Source organism: Rhinopithecus bieti, unplaced genomic scaffold, assembly GCF_001698545.2.
Source record: "Rhinopithecus bieti isolate Rb0 unplaced genomic scaffold, ASM169854v2 scaffold_15252, whole genome shotgun sequence".
NCBI lineage: Eukaryota > Metazoa > Chordata > Mammalia > Primates > Cercopithecidae > Rhinopithecus > Rhinopithecus bieti.
In genome coordinates, this window is record NW_016808399.1 from 485,347 (window position 1) to 494,371 (window position 9,025).

The following is a 9,025-nucleotide window of genomic DNA, read 5'->3' on the forward strand; positions in this document are numbered from 1 at the left end:
GGGACAAAAACAAAGAAACAAACAGAAGTAAGCCAATATCAAGCAGAAGAAAAAGCAAAACAAATTAAGATTCTATTATTCTAGGAAGGTAGGAATAGATAAGTTCCTATAGGACCCTAATGGCCAGGATATTGAATTTTGACTTTATCCTGAAGACAATAGAGAGTCTTTCATATGGAGACAGACTAGAAATGTAAAATCAGTCTCTAAATTTCAGAAACAAGGCTGAGTGCCACGGCTTACGCCTAGAATCCCAGCACTTTCGGAGGCCGAGGCAAGCGGATCGCTTGGGGGCAGCAGTTTGAGACCAGCCTGGCCAACATGGCGAAAGTCCATTTTTACTAAAAATACAAATAGCCAGGTGTGGTGGCGGGCGCCTGTAATCCCAGGTACCCAGGAAGCTGAAGCAAGGGAATCGCTTGAACCCAAGAGGCAGAGGCTGCATTGAGCCAAGATCACACCACTGCACTCCAGCCTGGGCAACAGAGTAAGACTCAGTCTTAGAAACAAAATCTAGGCCAGGCGTGGTAGCTCACGCCTATAATCCCAGCATTTTGGGAGGCTGAGGTGGGTGGATCACCTGAAGTAAGGAGTTCAGGAGAAGCCTGGGCAACATGGTGAAACCATGTCTCTACTAAAATTGCAAAAATTAGCGGGCGTGGTGACATGCGCCTGTAGTCCCAGCTACTCGGGAGGCTGAGGCAGCAGCATCACTTGAACCCAGGAGGTGGAGGTTGCAGTGAGCCGAGATCGCACCACTACACTCCAGCCTGGCTACAGAGCGAGACTGTCTCAAAAAGAAAAAAAGAAAAAGAAAAGAAACAAAACCTATTGATAAGAGTTCATTTTAAAGATCATTCTCCACACTTAGAGCATGGAATCATGCCTGTCAGCAATTTTGGTCAGTCTCCAGATTAGTAACTGTGACTTGCCACCCTGGCTGATGGGCTGGCAGGAAGGAGTGTGTCATATCAGAGATTGCCACAGACACCCAGGGCAATGCGATTTGTCACTTAAAGAGGGAGGCAGATCAAGAGCATCTCATCCTCCAACTGCTGAGTCATCCTGCTCTGGCAGTTATTTAAACAGAAGCCTCCAGGAGACATACAATCAACACTCCACTCAGACAATGCCCAGACCTCCAGAAATCATGTGTCAAGCTTGGATTGCCTTAGAGAGATGCAATTTTAAAACAGCTTTCATCCTCTTTTCTCTCATATTGTCACACTATCAGTTCTGACTTCTGGCTCCTTTCCTCGCAAGAAGCTCACCCAGCTGGAACTCTTATGGGACCTTGGCACCAGAGACCACCAATTCCTCTTTGAAGTTTTCTAACAGCATCATTGGTATTTCTGACTTGGCTTTCTTGTATTTCTCTCACGTTAACAAAACTGGTTGAGCATCTACCACGGGCTACATGCTGAGCTACAGGTAAGGTTTGGCTAAAGGATGAATAAGACCCACTCCTTGTCTTCAGGAGTTTGTCTAGCAGAAGAGTCTGTCAAGTAATCAGGAAACCCCCGTACACAATGTGATAGCTCTAAGACAGGTATATACAAGATGATGTTCTGGACCTTAACTGTTTGGGGAGTACCACTGCCTTTGTCTAAAAACCATCACCCTTTTTATACGCCATTTGGGAGGAAGTGGGGGGACGTGGGAGGCTTCAAAGGGCTATGGGAGGATGGACATTTTAAAAGGACTTTTCTTTTTTTTTTTTTGAGACAGAGTTTCGCTCTGTCACCCAGGCTGGAGTGCAGTGGCGTGATCTCGGTTCACTGTAAGCTCCGCCTCCCGGCTTCATGCAATTCTCCTGCCTCAGCCTCCTGAGTAGTTGGGACTACAGGTGCCCGCCACCACACCTGGCTGATTTTTTTGTATTTTTAGTAGAGATGGGGTTTCACCTTGTTAGCCAGGATGGTCTCCATCTCCTGACCTCGTGATCCACCCGCCTTGGCCTCCGGAAGTGCTGGGATTACAGGCATGAGCCACCGCGCCCTGCCAAAGGGCTTTTCAAATCTAACGATGTATTCGCATTTCCACCTGTCTGCTAGCCCTTGTCCAGTTGGACCTAGGCACTCACTGCTGCTTTGGTGGTGAGTACTGTTGATGGTTCTTTTCCCTGCCCATCCTTGAGGTGCTCCCTTCAATATGTCAAATGAGGACTCCCATTACATTTGACTGTCATCCATCAGCCACAACTGTCCTGCCCAGAAGAGCTGGCCTTGGTTTTAAAGCCTACATCTTGGCTGACCTTCTTTACCACTTTATTAAGGAACCTGACTTGCTCTTTGATATCACATGTGCTACAGGTGCTGTTGATGAAACTGCCAAAGGAGCTGAATATGACTGACATCTTTGGAAGGATGAAACTTAGCATGCCCATACAGTTGTGTCCAAATGCTGTCCTTATCTCCCAATGGAAAGGTATTGTAAATAAAGAGAAATGTCAGAGGCTTATTTTAAACACTAAATATGAGCTAGGAGCTGTCCTAGACACTATGTAAAAGTTTTATTTAGTTCTCACTGTAATGTTGGCCTTATGTTAGCACTGCAGTTTTTAGACTGAGGAAATTATGGCTCAGAGAGTTTAAGAGACCTGTTGAAGATCACACAGCTCCACAAACTTTTGTGTAGATTGAATGTGTACATGGGTCTATGTGACTTTGAATCTTGTGTTCTTTACCTTAGTGGACCATTTCACAGAAGGAAAATGAAATATTAACGTGGCAATAAGATTTCTGGTTCCAGTCTGATTATTGGTCTTCCAAGAGTGTTATAGGATGTATAGCCTGAGTCTCTGAAGCTTTGTTCTGAAGCATGCTATCAATATGAACAAATTGGTATGGAAGGAAGCCATAAATTATACTAAAATCTAGTTCATCAGAGGAAAATATTGTTAAATACATTTTCATTCCCAGAACTGTTCATATTGAAGAATAAAACATACAGTGGGAAAGAGACGAAGAGAAAATACGCCTGTTTTTATGACTTGTTGATATCTATGGGGTTTTTCCTTAAGCCTCACAACAATTTCCAGCATTGCCAGCAGCATTCAGTACATTCAGAACAGGATCATTTCACCCGCAGCTGAACTAGCGCCATGCCTGGGACAGACAGAGAATGGCCTTCCAGCAGACATGCCAAGGAGCAAGCCAGGGTTAGTGAGTGAAGAGGAGGGCAGGCCCATTTGAAGCAACACAGTTTATGTAAGTGTGATCTAACTGCTTTCACTAGAAATGGGTCAGGTTCCAGTTGAGAGAACGAGGGGCCTGAATGACCCCAGCAAAATCACTGTGGCATTTCTTTCAATCACCTCTGAGAATATGGCCCTGTGACGACATAATGACACTTGGATTCATTTCAGTCAGCCGTGTTTCCCCCTCCTTTCTTGCTTCCCCATAGTTGATTTGCCAAAATTTTTTTGTTTGCTTAAATACGCTAACTAAACAGGATACATTATATGACAGTCCGTGATAAATTTACCACTGGGAAAAGGGAAAAAGTATGGGATAAAGAAATAGGTCTTTTTCGCCTCTCACAGCTGTGATTCAGTTCTGACTCAAAAGGAAGTGTGCCACCTACTGAATCACGGAAACCACTTCCTGTGGCTGTTTGGTTTATTCTGGAGGAGCATCAGGCCAAGTGCTGCCCTGCCCTGACCCTGACTGGCTCTTCAGAGCCAAGGCATTCACAGCTTGAGGTGGTTTGGCCTCAAACTCTTGAGAACATTGCATATTAAATTACAAGTGTTTCGTTTCCTAGCAAGGAATCTTTAGCAACATGAAAACGAACATGTGTTATTTGCAAACCAAGTGTATCATTACTGAACCTGAATAGCCTTACTTTTTCATAAGGTATGTATTCCGGATGACCACTCTTAAGATCCGAATGTACACTGGTTCTGTTTATCCTGAGGGGAACTTGGGCAGTCTGCAGGATGGCATTTACCAGCTGAGGGACTTCAGGAGCACCCCTTACTCAGTGAAGCAGCACTCAACTTGTATTCACTCACTCAACATATTTCTGAGCATGTACTTATTGCCATGTGCTGTGCTAGGAAGGAGTAGAGGATACAGTGGTGAACAAGACTCCACAGCTCCTGACCTCATGGCTCATGTGTTCCACACCATAAGGGAATTACACTGTCTCTTGGGGCAGGGACCTTCCTCTGTTCACCATACAACCCCAGTATCTAGCACCCGGCCTTGCATAAAGTCACCTCTAAATCAAGCTTGTCCAACCCAAGGCCCACGGGCCACATGTGGCCCAGGATGGCTTTGAATGCAGCCAAACACAAATTTGTAAACTTTCTTAAAACATTGTAAGATTTGTGTGTACGTGTTTTAGTCCATCAGCTATTGTTAGTGTTAGTGTATTTTATGTGTGGCCCAACACAATTCTTCTATGTGGCCCAGGGAAGCCAAAAGATTGAAGACTCCTGCTCTAAATACTTGTTTGTTGAATAGATACAGGAAAAGAAAGAAGGAGGGAAGGAAGAAAGGATGGAGGAAGGAAAGAAAGAAGGGTGGGAAGAAGGGAGAAAGGAAGGGAAGAAAGAAGCAGAGAAAGGAAGAGAAAGAAATTATGGCCAGCACGGTGGCTCACGCTTGTAATCCTAGCACTTTGGGAGGCTGAAGCAGGCTGATCACCTGAGGTCAGGAGTTCGTAGGCCAGCCTGGCCAACATGTTGAAACCCCGTCTCTACTAAAAATACAAAAATCAGCTGGGCATGGTGGTGCACGTCTGTAATCCTAACTACCTGGGAGGCTGAGGCAGGAGAATTGCTGGAACCCAAGAGGCGGAGGCTGCAGTGAGTTGAGATCGTGCCACTGCACTCCAGTCTGGGCAACAGCGTGAGACTCTGTCTCAAAAAAAAAAAAAAAAAAGAAAAGAAAAAAATAAAGCAGTTACCATTAATTTTTTGTTGTATTTGCAAGCAAAGACAAAAGCACCAAGGTACTTGTTTCCTTCTGTAATTAGATTTTCAAATAGACTAAAAGTTTCTGCTCTTAGGTGGGTCTGGAGACTCTGCAGTACTTCAGGACCTCAGAACACATGTGGTCTCTTGGTTGTTTTCTTTTTGTTGTTGTTGTTTATTTTATTTTTATTTTTTAATTTTAAAACAATTTTTTTTGTAGATGAATATGCTTACATATGTTTGGGTTTTTTTTTTTTTTTTTTTTTTTTTTTTTTTTTGGGGACAGGGTTTTGCTCTGTTACCCAGGCTGGAGAGTGGTGATTTGATCACAGCTCACTGCAGCCTCGACCTCCCAAGGTAGGGACTACAGGTGTGGGCACTGGGGCACACCACCACACCCAGCTGATTTTCAAATTTTTTTTGTAGATAAGAGTCTCACTCAGTTGGGCAGACTGGTCTTGAAATCCTAGGCTTGAGCAATTCTCCTGCCTCGGTCTCTTAATGCATCAGGATTACAGGCGTGAACACTGCACCCTGCCAGCATGTGGTCTCTTAACCAGAGGAGGCCTCTTCTGAACTAGGTAGAGGTCCTGAGAATTGATTCTGAGAGTAAAAGTCTCTTTGTTCTCTTCAGAATAGATCAGAATCCCTAATGATAGAGCATCTACTATTCCTCTAGTGGTCCATGCCCAACAGATTCATCCAAGAATGGCTGAAGATCTGTGTAATGTTGAGCAAGTAATCTAATCACCCCACAGAAGAGTTGTGACTTGAATTATCCCAGAGTCGGCCCACCTGTTTTCATAAAGATCAATGTAACTTGTAAGTTTCCCCACTTCTCCTCGCCTATCATCACCTGACTAACAAAAAACAGAAAACTAGGCTAGTTACGGTGGCCCATGCATATAATCCCAGCTCTTTGAGAGGTCAAGGTGGGCGGACTGCTTGAGTACAGGAATTTGAGACCAGCCTGGGCAACAAAGGGAGACTCTGCCTATATCCCAGCTATGCAGGAGGCTGAGGCAGGAGAATTGCTTGAACCTGGCAGGGCTGAGGTTGCAGCAAGCTGAGATCACGCCACTGCACTCCAGCCTAGGTGAGACTTTGTCTCAAAAAAAAAAAAAAAAAGAAAGAAAGAAAGAAAGAAAAAGAAGAAATCCCAATCTCTTCTTTTATGTAGATTCTTCCTCACTTGAATAATACATTTCTTCCCCAGTATCCTCCATATTATCCCAGAGTCAGCCCCTCTCTTTTTGTAAAGATCTGTGTAACCTCCTCTAAGTTTCCCAGTTCTCCTCACCTATCATATCATTTGGCTCAACAAAGGGCAGGCAGCTAGATTCTAATTGATATTTTGAGGCCAGGAGCGATAGCTCACGCCTGTAATCACAGCACTTTGGGAGGCTGAGGTGGGCAGATCACTGGAGGTCAGGAGTTCGAGACCAGCCTGGCCAACATGGTGAAACCTCATCTCTACTAAAAATACAAAAAATACAAAAAATTAGCCAGGCGTGTTGTCATGTGCCTGTAATCCCAGCTACTTGGGAGGCTGAGGCAGGAGAATTGCTCAAACCTGGGAGGTGGAGGTTGCAGTGAGCTGAGATCGTGCAATTGCACTCCCACCTGGGTGACAGAGCAAAACTCCATCTCAAAAACAAACAAACAAACAAAAAAACCCTGATATTTTCAAAATTGAGGCAGTTATAATAGCTGTTTAGCCAAGAATTATGATAGCAATAATAGCAAGAAAATAAATTGGTTCACAAATGAGTCTCAGAAGTCCAATTATTTTTATTTTATTTTTATTTTTTGAACTTTTATTTTAGAATCAGGGGATACACTTGCAGGTTTGTTACCCGGGTATATTGCATCATGCTGAGGTTTGGAGTATACATGAATCAAATCTGTTATCCAGGTAGTCAGTATAGTACCCAACAGATAGCTTTTTTCAACCCTTACCTCACTCCCTTCCCCACTCTTGTATGCCCCAGTGTCTACTGTTCCCATTTCTATGACTGTGCCAACAATATTTTTTCTTTTTTCTTTAAATAGAGATGAGGGTCTCACTATGTTGCCCGGGTTGGTCTCAAACTTCTGACCTCAAGTGATCCTCGCACCTTAGCCTCCCAAAGTGCTAGGATTACAGGCGTGATCCATTGCGCCTGGCCCATGCCAACAATATTTTAAACCTTTATCTGCATATTCAAGTTTGCTACTGGTTTTGTTTTACTCATTAATGTATCCCAAGCATCTAAACATGGCATATAGTACTGGCATGTAATAGGTGCTTAATAAATATTTATTGAATAAACAAATTAGTTTGAGAGTTAACATTTCAAATAAAACAGAATACCATTCAATTAATTCTCTTCTACTTTCTTTTAAGAGAGACAAATAGTCACACATACATCAGCAGGAGAGGACACAATTTCCTGTGTTTAAGTTTTTATGATGTTACTTTAGTTCAAATGTCACAGAAAATTATATTGAACTCTTGACCAATCTATCTAGTTTTTCCATTGGAGTATTGACCCAAATAAGAAATAGCATCAAGGAAAAATTATTTTTTGGCAGAAAAATATTGTCTCTAAATTCTTGTGTGTTTTGTTTTGATTTTTTCCTTAGTGACTGGAGGCCAGTTTCAATCCACTGAAGCACAGATTCCAAATTTTCAATCTGGTTTTCTTGAGTAGTGACTGAGTGCCAAAAATGAAGCAATGACACAACATCACCACCAAGACACTCCCCAGCACACACACACACACGCCAGAGTCCACCACCAAGACACTCCCCAGCACGCACACACATGCCAGAGTCCAGGCCATATTTGGGTGGCTTGCAAGCTTCTTCCTCCCTAGTATTTACTCTCAAAACAATGGCTTTTTTTTTTTCTTCCAAACAAATTTCTTATATCTTTAACCAATTCTCATAAAATTTTTGTCTAATACACTAGTTAGTGTATTCCAGACCCTAAAAGATAACATAATGAAACTGTTTGGGTGAGGGAGAAGGGACAAGATGGAGGAAGGTAAACAAGAAGGCACCGCCCCTGTTGCTTCCCGGTTCTTCCTCACCAACTTTCCCGCGCAGGAAAATGCAGCCCGCGCCCGGGAAGATGCAGATCAACAGAGCATGCCCCAGGTGACATCAATCCAAAGAGATCGAAACTTACCCGGCCACGCCTATGGAGACGCCCCTATCACGCCCTTATCCCGCCCACTGTCCTCCCCCTTCCAGTACCAATGCATAAAAGTCCGCTGCCGGCAGGAGCCCGTGTGACTTCTTCGGCCTCCGCATTCGTGGAGCGGGCAACCTAACCAGGGCGCCTGGGAGACTTCCCTGGACCCCCCACACCTGAGGACCAGAGAACCTCGCCCAAGAGTGTGTGCATATTTGCAATAAAGGGCTGCCGCTTTCTTATGTACTTTGGCCTCATGTTTAATTACTTAGCTCTCCTAAATTAAGTTACATTAAATTAAATTAAGACAAACTATCTATGACTAAAAGGTAATCATATCTTCTAGTTATCCTTTTTTCCTTCCTTTTAAACTTAATTTTGATACATTTGGGAGTGAAATGATGACAATAAATGCAAAGTAATTATTGAAGAAACAATAATTTTGTATTAGCTTACTGGGAAAAAAAAAAAAAAGATAACCAAATATATTTTGGCAGCCCCAAACAAGTCACATGTGTAATGCAGTGGGAGAGCAGTGCCCTGAAGGAAAAGGTGGCCTGCTGGACTGCCAAGAGAACAGACGTCCACTGCAAGTAATATGAGCTCTAAGTCTGGACGAGGCCCATGTCTGCTATGAGACTTGGGGCAATTCACTTAATCAGAGCCTTAATCAGCTACGGACTAACAATATCCATACCTGCTATTTATTTTGTAAATCTCCTTTCTAAAATTAACTCTATTCGTTGATCCATAATCCCATACATTCTAGACTCTTTTCCTGTTACAGCCAAGTTGTCTATCATTGACAGAGATATTCACCTGGTGGTTTTGGCTTCTCTAATCCTCCTGATGAGAACACCTCCAAGGGAGCTTTCAGTGGCATTTAAGGTCACTTGTGCTCTTGGGCCTAGAAACTGCCTTGGTAG

At 43.4% G+C, this 9,025-nt stretch overlaps 1 long non-coding RNA gene across 2 annotated transcripts; it reads left to right on the forward strand.

Moving 5' to 3' along the window:
• The first annotated feature begins 1,097 nt into the window (after positions 1-1,097).
• Positions 1,098-8,345, forward strand: LOC108538555 (uncharacterized). Of its 2 annotated transcripts, none has more exons than XR_001888114.1 (5): positions 1,098-1,431; positions 2,313-2,427; positions 3,091-3,209; positions 5,601-5,743; positions 7,547-8,345. It is a non-coding gene; the product is annotated as an uncharacterized LOC108538555 (long non-coding RNA). The 2 variants fall into 2 exon arrangements; XR_001888115.1 differs by lacking the exon at positions 1,098-1,431 and adding an exon at positions 1,931-2,096.
• Positions 8,346-9,025: the final 680 nt, after the last annotated feature.